This window comes from Helianthus annuus, chromosome 7 (assembly GCF_002127325.2).
Source record: "Helianthus annuus cultivar XRQ/B chromosome 7, HanXRQr2.0-SUNRISE, whole genome shotgun sequence".
Classification (NCBI taxonomy): domain Eukaryota; kingdom Viridiplantae; phylum Streptophyta; class Magnoliopsida; order Asterales; family Asteraceae; genus Helianthus; species Helianthus annuus.
The window spans coordinates 3,975,841-3,991,310 of NC_035439.2; positions in this window are offsets into that span (position 1 = coordinate 3,975,841).

A 15,470-nucleotide genomic window follows, 5' to 3' on the forward strand; every position below is an offset into this window, starting at 1 on the left:
CCCGATTTCCACGTGTCTCACCGGTGGGCCCGGTGGGGGATTACCGTGACGATGTTGGCAACAATATAGTCAAACCACACAATTATATAATGCACAGCGGAAGCATAAGATAAATATATAAATTTCAACCTCTGATCGTAATATCAAAATGTATTACAGGGGTTGAATATATCCACAGCGGATCGTAAGTAAACATAAAGTATTGTTCCATCAGATACTGCAATCAAGCTTGCGAGGCTTATCCCGACGCTAGGGAGCTAATACCAGCCAATTTACGTTTAGGTACCTGCACTTAATCTTTTTGGGGAAAATACGTCAGTTTACACTGGTAAATACATTCAACTGACACATTTGAAAATGTTTAGTAAAATTGATTTGAATGCATAGGGCACAAACTCTTTTATAACTTGGGAAAATTCATAATGATCTTGTGAACGTTTTACATGTTCTTTTATGCGTTCAGTAGCCCGGGTCGTGCCGGGTTAAAGATTTATAGACACACCACGTTTGCGTAAAACCGTAGTACAAAAACCAACGGCTACGTCTTTTAATTTTAATGTCGACACTTTATACCGGGTGTACGCCTACACCGGGATGTCGATGGTCGTGGCCATTTCGTAAAATGATGCCAAGGATATCCGGGACAACGGTCATTAAACCCCCCAAAGGCTTATAAGCAACAAAACTGTTTAAATGAGCCAATCATATTTAATCAATTAACCACCTAAGCGATGGAATTATATAATGCTCAATCAAGCGGTATTAATATACCGTAACCCAAGCCCATATAGGGGAAATAAGTTAAAGTATTTACCTTTGCAAGTATAAACCCTTAATTTAGATCAAGTCACCGATAGCTTTTACTGGGGCTCCTAATCTGGAACGAAGGTTTTAATTAACCTCTTAGAATCCTAACGGTCCTTGTATTAGCCGTAGCTTAAACCGGTTGATTCCGATATATAGATATGGTTAATTCGCACGAAAAGGCGAAAACCGAGAATGGAGTATGATTTGGACCCAACAAGTTCAGTGACTTGTTCTATATGGGTTTATAGTTCATACTCTGGATTTTGGGGTTCAAATAATATAATTTGACCCATATCGGCTATTGCACGAAAACTAGTTCCATGAGCCGTACCGTGTGCGCAAATAGGCGAAACGGTTAACCATAAGTGTCCTACGCTTATTTCCTAAGTCAATATGCCTTAAAAGTATTTTGGTATCAGTAGGATACCTTCCGTAATGCCCGTAACGAGTTTAAGTTTATATTATGCCCCGTAGGGGCTTTTCGGTCATTTTAAAGACTTTAAAAGGGCTTTTCGAGTTCTACAGGAAATCTGAGTTTCCCGAACAGCTTATAAAGCTTAAAATACTTTATTTATTATTTAAAACCAGTAGCAACTGGAATCGGGTCAAAAGACCTTGTAGAACTCCCGTTTTGGCCAAAAAGGGCATATTTAGTATTTACCGAACCGTAGCCATAACCGCAGGTTATGAGCAAGGTAAAAATTATTAAAAATCTTTAAAATTCCCAAAATATTATTTTACCACAGTGGGTAAAAGTTTTGGTGACGAAAACTTGGGTTAGATGGGCGTTATGCTAATTGCGCCGTTAATTACAAAACTTTCTTAAAAGTGCGCCTTTTAGCATAACTCTCATTCTAGGCCTCGGATTGACGTGAAACTTTAAGGACATGCTTATAATTTAATAAGCAAGGTTTTGGTCCGTTCACGTGTCCGAAATACTCGTTTTAATTTTAAAAGGCCGTTACGGTCAACTTTTAGGCGAATGACGGAAATACGTAAAAGACTCGGATAACTCATGAACCGACCACAGAGGCGTATACCAACATGTGACCTGGTCCTAAGAGAGTCCTAAGGTATTTTTATACCTCACTAAAACGGGTCAGAACTGAAGTCAAAGCAAAAGTCAAACTTATGCGACTTTCGGCTCCGAACCGGTTCTATATAGTAAATGATCGATTCAAACGAGCGCAAACAGGTTTATATACTTATTATCATATTTATGATTGTCAAAACAGGTTCCATAACATATATATTACAGATTATGCATAAATCGCTAAAATAGCTTTCTGTTGACTTTTTAACCGCACGTTTGACTCGACATTTGACATAGTTAGAGTGGTGATCAGGGGGAACCATTTTAGAGGTTTATTACCCACATAAATACCAACTCATAACCACTTTTGATTCGTCATAAGACTGAACCATTACTGATTTATTGTAAAGTCAAACCGTAGTTACGACGGTTTGGTTCTTAGCCATTTACTAAGGAAATGTGACACCACAAAGGGTTAGATCACTTACAGAAGTTGTGTTCTTGCTTATGGAGCAGAGAAAGATGCTAGAGAGCTCCTTAGAATGATCAGAGATGTAGTTTTGAGTTGTGTGAATGTTATGAGCCAATGTAGCTTATTTATAGTGCTCAAGAGCCTTCAAGATCATTACACAACAGTCTACAATTGATTATGGATCATGGGCAGGTGTCCCTAAGTGGTATGGGTCGTGTAGGGGGCACCCATGCTCCATTAATTGGTTGTTTGATCGTTCAAAAGCTCCAAAAGGCAAGAAACTACAACTTTCTGCATCTGGGCACTTCACGCGGCCCGCATGGGAGTTCCCATGCACTTTAACGCGGGTCGCTTGAGTTTAAGAAATCAGGCGCGTATTTGAGGTGGCTCGCGGCCCGCCTCAACTTAACCATAACCTTCACGCGGGTCGCGAGAGGTTAAGATTTCAGAATTTTAAAATCTTTTGTTATGATTACAGAATCTGGCCATTAATAACGAAATCTTTCATAATGATTTACCTGACCTTTCGGGTTTGAAGGGGTAACTTTGCGGTTTGGTCCTCGGTTATTTACCGATAGGGGCCTCGTGTTATTTACCCGCATTATTAAGTCCCCGGTTTATTTATTAATTATATTGGAAAGCCTTAACTTTCACTGTTGACGCTTTTAACCCTTCTTCTACGAATTCGATCGTAACTTTCTCGTTTCATATCGAAACTTCGCGAAATTCATATATATTATTTTAGTGAGGGTATAATACCGTTACAAAGTCTTTGGAACGTTAAAGGGTCACTCAGAGGTATTATTAAACATGTTGACACAGTTAACCCCTGTAGTTTGTAATCTCCCACTTTCTTCCGCGTTTTGTTTTTGTACGATCTATAATTTATTCGTTTGAAGGTTTAAGCATTATTTAGGGATACTATACAGTATACTTTCAAGGTTTGTCAAAATTAGTCCTTTATTTATTATAGATGCCACGTGTAAACAAATGACACGTGTTAACACATCATTGGACACAAAAATTCGAGGTGTTACAAGCACCTCCTGCCGCATCCGCACCATCTCCAAGAGCCTTCTTCAACCTAGAAACACCATCAGCTTTCTTGGCTAACTTTTCTGCAGCCTTCACAACAGCAAACTCCAAGGACGGGAACGCCTTCCGTTTCGCAGCATAGTTACCATCACAATCTTCCTTGTAAAGCTCAAAATGGTAATCTTTTTCCTTATTAGCAACCGCAACCTTACCCTCGGAATAACCGTATTTTCGACCACTATTGTATCCCGCCTGTCCCAATTCATACATGTAAGTGGCAAGGTCCGGGGAATTCACAATACGATCAGCAAGCTGCACAAAGCAAACCCTAGGATCAAAAAGACATTACCAAATATAACAAAGACAAAAATAAAGAAGGAAAGCTTACCAAGGATACACCACGAGAAAGCAACCATTTACTGTCAGCAGACGCCTCCTCAGCAAGGAATTCAGAAGCTCGACACTCGGCAGTCTTCTCGTCAAGAAGGCGCTGTGCAGCCTCACACTCAGACGCCTTCTCCTTTGCAAGGAGCTCCAACTTATCAATCCGGTCAACATACTCCTTCTCCTTCTTCTCAGCCGCCAGACGCGCCTTGTTAGCTTCTTCTGCTAACTCCTTCTTTTCATTTAACAAGCGTATAACCGCATCACGTTGAGATTGCATCTCAGCATTGGTATGCTCACATGCGGCTTCTGATGTGTGTAAAATACAACATATAAATCACATCAATTAAGGCATAAAACTAACCCTTTTTAAGTACTAATGTTGGAAAAAGAGTGTTTTTGTCTTCCTTTTGTATTTTCAGGATGAAATGAGCTCAAATTCACAAAAGAAGCAAAAAGACAACTAATTCTAGCATAAATACAAGGAAAGGAATAAAAGTAGACTGCCCGGACCCTCAACGGCATCCTCCAAAGCAAAAAAAGAGAGAACAGAAGCCTGAACACGCCCCGTGCTCAGCCAGCACGGGGCCGTGCCCAAGAAGCAGCATAAAAGACAAACTTGTAGAAGCTTCTATTGCCCACCACGGGGCCGTGTCCAGTGAGCACGGGGGCGTGGTGAAAGTACAGCAGGCGCATTAATTGTAATTGCGAATTACAATTAATGAGGAGAGAGAGTGTCAGACGGGCACGGGGGCGTGTCCAGCGGACACGGGGCCGTGCCCAGCCTTCTGTTCAGCCTATAAATAGGAGTGCTTGGCTTCATTCCATCTGATCCCTTGGCACACCACCTCTCTCACACTTCATCCACCACCCACCACCACCATAACACCATCATCCACCACCATCATCCACCACCATCATCCATTGTCCATCGTAGAGTGTGTGAGTCGTCTCGAGATCCAAGATTGATCGTAAGAGTTCTTGACAATCAAGGCCATGTTTGCCTAAGTCTCTTACATCACTTGGTGAAGACAAGTGTTTAGTATAATACTTTTTATCTTTAATCTTTTGCACTTTTTATTTGGTTTTGTATTAATGACTTTAATAACTAGTTGCTTATGTTGAAGGTGATCTTTCCTTATCGTTTGTCCGTGGTGTCTTGGCATTATTTTACTGTCTATATAAAATAAAAGATTTTCACCATTCATATCTCCACGGTCTATATGGAGGTATGTTGGCTACCTGGTCGGGGGTTAAGGGAACGGTTCGGTAAGGGTCTTGCCCTTGTTCAGCGTTTAGAGGTCCTGCTTGGGACCTGGGTCAAATTTAGTAGGATCTCCTTCAATGCCCATAGGTATTGGATGGCGGGGATCCAAACTCTTTGACCCCCTCATAAGTTAACTACTATTAATACTATAACCCGGCTATTTAGGACTGTATCCCTGCTGACTCAGACTACTTAGCCGAGGGTAACGTCACCGCCGAAAGCGGGGCCTACCATAATTTGCATTAATAACTTAATTCATTATCTTCCAATAATCCAACCCTTTAGGATTGTATCCTTGCTGACTCAAACTACTGGGTTGAGGGTAACGTCGCCTTCAAAAGAGGGGCCTACTACAATAACTAAAGATAATCTCTTAAACAAGTGCAAAAGTGCGAAAATAATCAAAGGTTATACTAATACACGAGTCGGATCCAAGTGATTCATCTTGTCTATCTGTTTTTATTTTATTTTATTTTTCAGCATTTAGTTAGTTTTTATTTTCTTAGTTTAAAAATATTTTTCTCACTTTTTTTATTTGATTAGACGTTGAGGATAAACCGGTATTAAAAGCTCTTGTGTCCTTGGACGACCTCGGTATCTTACCAACACTATACTACGTCCACGATGGGTGCACTTGCCCATATGTGTGTTTAGTGTTAGTGAATATCGTGTTTTATAAATTTAAAACTTGGCTAAAAGGTGTAAAAAGGGCTTAATTATATATCTAAATTATATTACACTACACACGCATCAAGTTTTTGGCGCCGCTGCCGGGGACACAAGGATTTTAAGGAAGCTTAAAATCGACGGCCTAATCAGTTTTTCAAAACCTTTTCAAAACGCGCACACATTTTTCTGCATTTTAGTTTAGTTTGCATTTACAGTAGCCTGAACACGGGGCCGTGCTCGCTGAACACGCCCCCGTGCTGCATATTTTTAGTTAGATACCCAGATACAGAGTCTGAACACGGGGCCGTGCTCGCTGAACACGCCCCCGTGTCCAACGTGACCAGTAACTTTAATTAAAACGCCCAGATACAGATCCTGACCACGGGGCCGTGTTCACCAGACACGGGGCCGTGTCCAGCTTCTGTTTCCGTCTTTATTTTTGTTTTCTGGTCCCGAGACTCAGTTGTGGTCCGTTGAGTGATTCTTATGGATCAATACTCAAGAGGTTACAACTACACCTATGATGAGGATGATTATAGGGGTAATTATTGCACTAATTGTCGTAACGCACGCTCGGTTCAATATAACAACTCATATCAACCATCCAATTCGTACAACCATTATGAGGAGCCCAGGTAAGAGCCATCAACTTCATACACATCCTATGAAGACCAAAGGTATGAACCTCCTCCCTCATACTCATATTTTGATGAACCAAGGTATGAGCCTTCATAATCATACTTTGAAGATTCAAGGTATGAGCCACCACCTTCATACTCTTATTATGAGGAACCATGGCGTGAACAACCCACCTCATATGAGTACTATGAAGAACAAAGTTTCGACCCTTATCCATCATATACTTACAATGAAGAACAATGGTGTGAACCATCTACTTCATATGAGTACTATGAGGAGCCAAGGATCGAACAACCGGATTCAAGCTTTGAGGATCCAAATTCTTTTTCTCTCACCGAAGTGACCAATAGGATATTAGAACACATTAAAACTGAAAGAATCTCGCGCAAGGGAAGAGGAATCCCGCGCAAGAGAAGAATTAAATTGTAATAATAACGTAGAGATAGTTGAAAATGTAAAAATGGAAGAACAAGAAAGTGAAAAACCGACACATGAGTTAAACAATGAAAAAGGTGAGTCCGATAATGTTAAAAATCATGAAGAGTCTAATTTTGAAGAAATTACTCTCTTGTCGCCCACTTTCGAAAATCATTGTTTAGTAACCCCTCATGCCACGTTTTTAAAAGAGTTAAACACTAGTGCTAAAATCAAAGACTTAGTAAGTGTTAAGTTAACTAATGATCAAACTTCGCTAATAAAAGAAGACCATTTTGAAATTAACATTACACCGGTTCCATGTTTCTTTCAAAATTCATTTATTAGTAATATCACCATCGATAAAGATCTTTGTGTTAACATAATGCCTAACTACATTTTTGAGAAATTAAGTATTAGTGACTTTACTCCACTTCAAATACCCATTTTTCTATCCGATCGAAAAGTGATAAAATCAATCGGTGTAGTTGAAGATGTTTTGGTTCAAACAAATCAAATGGTAATCCCAACCGACTTCGTCATCCTTGATGACGCCCCTCTAGTCTTGGGAAAACCTTTTGTACAAACTCATAAAGCATTGAAAAACCGGAAATTCAACAATCTACCTCTTCAGTTAGGGGCATTCAAAAGGAGCATAGATCTTGAGCGTTCAATGAAATATCCTTTTGGCAATAATGACCCCCTAATTGAAGATGAAGCTGAACCACCCGATACAACTAAAGAAGATGACCACTTTGTCGAGAAAGAGATAGCCATAGAACAAACCTTTAAGGTTCTTAATCTAGATGAGCCACAAAATACGGCGTCTTCTAAAGACCCGCCCATTGAGCTCAAAGAACTTCCTAAAGGTTTGGAATATGCTTTCCTAGGCAAAGATGGTAGTTTACCTGTAATTATTTCATCTAAATTAAGTAACATAGAAAAAGAGAAATTAGTTAATCTACTTAAAAAACACAAAAACGCGATCGCTTGGAAGATTGTAGATATTAAAGGAATAAGCCCTTCCATGTGCACGCACAAAATTTTAATGAATGATGACTACAAAACAGTAATTCAACCACAACGCAGAGTGAATCCCAATGTTCAAGAAGTGGTTAAAAATGAAGTCATCAAGCTGCTTGACGCCGGACTAATCTACCCTATCTCCGATAGTCCGTGGGTAAGTCCCGTCCAAGTAGTCCCAAAGAAAGGAGGCATGACGGTAATAACTAATGAGAAAAATGAATTAATACCAACGAGAACCGTCACAGCATGGAGAGTTTGTATAGATTATAGGCGATTAAATGAAGCAACAAGGAAAGACCACTTTCATTTACCTTTCATTGATCAAATGTTAGAACGAATATCCGGTCATAGATTTTATTGTTTCTTATATGGTTTTTCAGGTTACTTTCAAATACCGATAGCACCAGAAGACCAAGAGAAAACAACTTTCACATGTCCCTACGGAACTTTCGCATATCGACGCATGCCATTCGGTCTATGTAATGCGCCTGCAACATTCCAACGTTGTATGGTAGCCATTTTCCATGATATGATAGAAAAGACAATGGAAGTCTTCATGGACGACTTTTCCATCTTTGGAGACTCATATGACCAATGCCTCGATAATCTTGAACGAATGCTATCCCGATGTGAGGAAACTAACCTCGCCCTTAACTGGGAAAAATGCCATTTCATGGTAACAGAGGGAATAGTACTCGGTCACAAAATCTCAAGCGAAGGAATGGAAGTTGATCGAGCAAAAATAGAAACTATTTCTTGATTACCTCCACCATCCTCCGTAAGAGCAATCAGAAGTTTCGTAGGGCATGCCGGATTTTATAGAAGGTTTATCAAGGACTTTTCAAAAATTTCAAGACCTCTAACAAAATTACTTGAAAAAGATGCACCATTCATCTTTGACAAGGAATGCAATCAAGCATTTCTGACCCTCAAAGAAATGCTAGTCAATGCACCTATCATGATAGCACCCGATTGGAAATTTCCTTTCGAAATCATGTGTGATGCAAGTGACTTTGCTGTTGGAGCAGTCTTGGGACAAAGAAAAGAAAAGCATTTTCACCCAATCTATTATGCTAGTAAAACGCTTAATGATGCACAAGAAAATTATACAACTACAGAAAAAGAATTACTAGCAGTGGTGTTTGCTTTTGATAAATTCCGTTCTTACCTTGTTCTTTCTAAAACTGTAGTCTATACAGACCATGCAGCCATCAGGTACCTCTTCAAGAAACAAGACGCAAAACCCCGTTTGATCAGATGGATTCTACTCCTCCAAGAATTCGACATCGAAATCAAGGACAAAAGAGGAGCAGAAAACACTGCTGCAGATCATCTCTCATGCCTAGAAGACCCAGCTTTGGAAACGACCAGGGACGAGCAAATCAACGAGAAATTTCCCACAGAATCCTTGGAGATAATGGAGAGTAGACAAGAGCCATGGTATGCCGACTATGCTAATTACCTAGCTAGCGGTATAGTCACCAAAGGATGGCCACATCATCAAAGAAAGAAATTCTTTGCTGATGTAAAGCATTACTTTTGGGAAGACCCCTATCTTTTCAAAATGTGTGCCGACCAGCTCATCCGAAGGTGTGTCCATGGTAATGAAGCACGAAGAATTCTCCGTCATTGTCATGAAGGTCCATACGGAGGACATCATGGTGCCGCAAGTACCGCGCGAAAGGTATTTGATTCAGGATTTTACTGGCCAACCATTTACAAGGATGCACAAAACCTTGTAAAGACATGTGATGCCTGCCAAAGATCAGGTAATATTTCTTCCAAAAACGAAATGCCTCAAAATGGCATTCTCGTTTGTAAAATCTTTGATGTGTGGGGACTCGATTTCATGGGACCTTTCCGGCCGTCAAAAGGAAACAAATATATACTTGTGGCAGTCGATTACTTGTCCAAATGGGCGGAGGCCGAGGCTCTTCCAACAAATGATGGAAGAGTAGTGGTAAAATTTCTGAAAAAACTGTTTTCCCGCTTCGGGACACCAAAAGCTTTGATAAGTGATAGAGGTACCCATTTTTGCAATCATCAACTCGAAAAAATATTAACAAGGTATGGGGTCTATCACCGGGTCTCAACAGCGTATCACCCTCAAACAAATGGGCAAGCCGAAGTGACTAATCGAGGTTTAAAAAGAATACTTGAAAAAACCGTAGGACTAAATAAAAAGGAATGGGCCGACAAATTAGACGATGCTTTATGGGCCTTTCGAACTGCTTATAAAACCACTATAGGCACAACCCCATATAAGCTCGTCTATGGAAAAAGTTGTCACTTGCCAGTAGAAATAGCTCACAAAGCCTACTGGGCAATAAAAAATGTGAACTTAGATTTAGAAACTGCCGGTAAAAATCGATTTTGTCAAATAAATGAATTAGACGAACTAAGGAATTATGCATATTCTAACTCCGAAATTTATAAGGAAAGAATGAAAAATTTACATGATAAATATATTAAATCTAATGAATTTCGGGTAGGAGATCAGGTTCTATTGTTTAATTCACGACTTCGATTATTTCCTGGTAAGCTAAAATCTAGATGGTCAGGACCTTTTTCCGTCACCCATGTTTTTCCGCACGGTGCAGTAGAAATTAAAACTCGAAATAGGATACCATTTAAAGTCAGTGGCCAACGGCTAAAACTCTACCGAGGATCCATTGAGGATGAGGAAGAGGAGATCTCACTTCAAACGGTTAACGAATAAACTCGTACCCGACATGTTACGAACAGGCAAGTGTACGTTTAAAAACCGGTAAGTCTTCTAACCATTTTCGGAAATAAAGGGGCATGCACACGAAAAAAAAAATTCAAAAATTTTGCTCGGCACGGGGCCGTGTCGAGGGAACTGTCGGGATAAAACCCTCTTTTCATAACAGTTACCTCATTCCACACGCCCCGTATTGCCGAAAACGCTCTGGTTCCAGGCGATTTTCCGCAGATTTCCGACGTCACTACCACGTTTAACAACATCAAGGTATGATTCTATCATCTTTAGTAGTTAGATTAGTTACTTGCATGTAGTTAAAACATCAAAAATTGGGGAAAAATCTAGGGTTCTTCGTGTTCATCCGGATCGAACTTCAAATTTTTGATGCAATCTGTTAGAAGTAGTTTAGATTAGTGTAGTAGAAAGTAAATAAACATGAATTGTTGATAGATTCGTTCGATTTCCCACTAAAACCCCAAACCCTTGTTTTTGAACCAAAAAAGACAAAATTGGAAGGGTAAACGGTTTGTTTTGGGAAAAACGACACTTAGGGTTTCATTTTCGGGGGAAACCGCTGCTATTGGGCTAAAAATTTTCAGGTTTTCGAAACCGGGACGAAAAATGAACTTTTTGGGTTACAGACGCCTGGACACGGGGCCGTGTCCGCTGAACACGGGGCCGTGTCCAGCCCGCTGTTTGCATTTTCGTTACAAATCTCTTTGTTTCGTACTAACTTCTAGTGTATTCTTTCAGATGTCAAAGTTCACAAGGTTCAACGCAAGCGAACTTGATGCTAAGGCGCGGTATGAGATACTCCAAACAAGACCGGAGGAGTACCCTAGGCGGGCATGTACAGACTTGTTAACCATGGTGAACCAACTGGACCGATTCAACAACATCGTGACAGGGCCACTAGCAGTTGCATTGAACACCCGGCTTCGGTCGGTGCATCAATGCACAATGGAGTTTTACAGTACTTTCGCTTTCAACTCGAGGTGTGACCCATTTGACAATGAGGGGGTCACATTTCGATGTGGAGGGACAACGTACTCAATCTCCATGGCACAGTTTGGATCTATAATAGGGCTATACGGTGAAGAGGAATCGGGAAATGAAGAGAATACTGGGGGACTACGAGACTTGGATGAAACCGAACGTCAAGCCGCATGGGCTCAAATAGGTGAAGGAATCTACAACCCTAGCAGCACTAAGAGTACCAAACTTAGGGACCCGCTATACCGCTACATTCATAGGCTCCTCACTTACTCGCTGAACCAGCGTCACGACAGTAGTGGCGTTGTGGGGTTGAAAGATTTGGTTGTCCTTCACTGCATCCACAACCGAAAGCCTCTCGATGTTCCATATCTCCTGTTGCGAAACATGCATCTCAACCGCCTTGCTAGAGCTCCAACACCTATCTTCTTTGGGGGATGGGTGTACCGTCTTTTCAAGCACTTCACGAACATTCCAAGGTCCTTTTAAAGAAATCCATGGTCGGGACGAGTCGACTACCACATTTGCCGAGCCATGAACTTGCTTTATGAGGCAGAAGACGGGACGGTGAGCTTTCAGAGGACGCAAGGTTATGCATGGAACCCACAGGAGGCTCTAGTTCTTCATGCACCACCTCCCCAATACCAGTACCAACCCCATGGCGATCCGGGTCAATCCTCTTCACAAGGAGGCGGTTTTCCTAACTTTCAAAGTTTACATGATCTTTTGCAGGAAAACCTCATGTGCACCAGGAACGCCTACAATCTCGCCAACAACACATACCACCGGGTCGGAGCTATTGAGCGCAACATCAACGATATACAAGATGATATCGGTAGCATCCGGGAGTATATGGCGGGGCATGGGGGTGGAGGTGGAGATAGCGATGAAGACATGGAGTAAGAGGTTTGGAGGAACAAGGGGCAGGTTGATGATGAGCCCACAGGTTTAAGTACCCTTCTCTATCGAACAATTTACGGCCTGCGTGCCGCTTGTTGAACAATTTACTTTCTTTAACTGTTTTTTATTTTCGTTTTATTTTCACTTTATGCTTGGAGATAATTAACGTTGGTAATTTAGGATGTTTTATGTTTGCTTGGTGTGGTATTGAATGATGAAACAGGTACAAATCAAGGGTTGGAGTGCTAAAACTTAGCACTTACAGTCCCAAAATGGAGAAACCGGGAGACGAAACCTGTTTTTCAGGCTCACAGACTGTCCACACGGGGACGTGTCCAGCCGACACGCCCCCGTGTTCACCTCCCAGGCCTGCTGTTTGGTTACTGACCAACAATTATTTTCCAGACACGGGGCCGTGTCTAGCCGACACGCCCCGGTGTTCATCTTCTGTAAGTTTTCAATACTGGCAGTTCGCCACGGGGTCGTGTCCAATGGACACGGGGCCGTGTCCAGACTGCCAGTAACATAAATCTTTGCTTTTTAACACCACACCACACATCCAATCAACCTAAAAATTTATTTTTGGGACACATTGAGGACAATGTGTAATTTAAGTGTGGGGGGAAGCTAACACTTTGAAATTTTGCAAGTCCTAACAACAAGCCTTACACAAAACTCTATTGGAACCGCTAAACACCCCAATTTTTTTCAAAAATTCTTTCATTTTTACTTGTCTAAAGTTTAAGTTAGGAATTACAAGTTTAATAAGGTTATATTTTTATGAAATTTACAACCGAAAGCGTCGTGATAACAAAGAACCAACATAAGAAAATTACGAAACGGCATAACAAGTCTAATTAAAATTCGATTATATATACTTGATCACATTAAAAACCCATTCCCACAAAAGTGAGTTTTGAGCCTTTATTGAGCATACAAATCTACATCTTTAGACTAAATGCTCATTTTTGTTTCTTGTGTGAATAGCCGCTTGGTTCTTACAACTCTAGAACTTGCCACGACGATACATTCCCGGTCCTTACCAACTTAAACCCAAGTAAGTAAATGATGGAGGCATTAGGACTAACCATTTTTCTTTCTACACCATTATTTTTCATTTTTTTTACCACCTACCCAAAATCCCCCTAGTTAACCCCTTTGAGCCTAAACCTTTCATTTCATTACCCTAAAACCCTTTTTACCCACCAAAAACCCTTTTTTATTTTTCACCCTTTATTTTAGTAACAAGCTCAGTTTTTTGCAAGCTCGCTATTTTATGTGACTACTAAAAAAAAAAAATTTGATGAAGTTAAAAACAAACAAAAGCTATACAAATAAAAGCTTGTTTGGAGAAATACTTCAAAATAAAGAGTCACTAAAAACAAAGTGTGTTACGAAAACCGACGCTTTTTACGCTTTTCGCCCTTTTATTAACCACTAACCCAACCACCCACCTTTAACCCAAGCCTAACCCTTCACCCAAAAAGTCCTCTTGATATTTGCAAAGGTAAAAAGTTAAAAAGGAGGAGGATTGATTGCTTGGCAAGCCTATGGAAGGCGTAAGTTCCATGCCGCTCTCGAGTGATTCACTAAAAATACACCTTCGGCCGAGTGTTGAGTGATTTATCCCGTGAGGTATGTGAACTTGTATATAAATGGAATTTTAAAAACGGCATGTTATGCCCAAATAAGTAATTTATCCTATGAAACGTTCTCAATAAATCATAACGAATAGGATTGTAAATAAATAAAAATAAAACCTAAAAAGATCTTGGATTCCCGACACTCTATGACAAGCCAAAAACTTTCTCTTCTACCTATTCCATTTGGGAGTGTAAGCCACATTTTAAAGAGTTTTGCTTGAGGACAAGCAAAAGTTCAAGTGTGGAGGTATTTGATGTGTGTAAAATACAACATATAAATCACATCAATTAAGGCATAAAACTAACCCTTTTTAAGTACTAATGTTGGAAAAAGAGTGTTTTTGTCTTCCTTTTGTATTTTCAGGATGAAATGAGCTCAAATTCACAAAAGAAGCAAAAAGACAACTAATTCTAGCATAAATACAAGGAAAGGAATAAAAGTAGACTGCCCGGACCCTCAACGGCATCCTCCAAAGCAAAAAAAGAGAGAATAGAAGCCTGAACATGCCCCGTGCTCAGCCAGCACGGGGCCGTGCCCAAGAAGCAGCATAAAAGACAAACTTGTAGAAGCTTCTATTGCCCACCACGGGGCCGTGTCCAGTGAGCACGGGGGCGTGGTGAAAGTACAGCAGGCGCATTAATTGTAATTGCGAATTACAATTAATGAGGAGAGAGAGTGTCAGACGGGCACGGGGGCGTGTCCAGCGGACACGGGGCCGTGCCCAGCCTTCTGTTCAGCCTATAAATAGGAGTGCTTGGCTTCATTCTATCTGATCCCTTGGCACACCACCTCTCTCACACTTCATCCACCACCCACCACCACCATAACACCATCATCCACCACCATCATCCATTGTCCATTGTAGAGTGTGTGAGTCGTCTCGGGATCCAAGATTGATCGTAAGAGTTCTTGACAATCAAGGCCATGTTTGCCTAAGTCTCTTACATCACTTGGTGAAGACAAGTGTTTAGTATAATACTTTTTATCTTTAATCTTTTGCACTTTTTATTTGGTTTTGTATTAATGACTTTAATAACTAGTTGCTTATGTTGAAGGTGATCTTTCCTTATCGTCTGTTCGTGGTGTCTTGGCATTATTTTACTGTCTATATAAAATAAAAGATTTTCACCATTCATATCTCCACGGTCTATATGGAGGTATGTTGGCTACCTGGTCGGGGGTTAAGGGAACGGTTCGGTAAGGGTCTTGCCCTTGTTCAGCGTTTAGAGGTCCTGCTTGGGACCTGGGTCAAATTTAGTAGGATCTCCTTCAATGCCCATAGGTATTGGATAGCGGGGATCCAAACTCTTTGACCCCCTCATAAGTTAACTACTATTAATACTATAACCCGGCTATTTAGGACTGTATCCCTGCTGACTCAGACTACTTAGCCGAGGGTAACGTCACCGCCGAAAGCGGGGCCTACCATAATTTGCATTAATAACTTAATTCATTATCTTCCAAT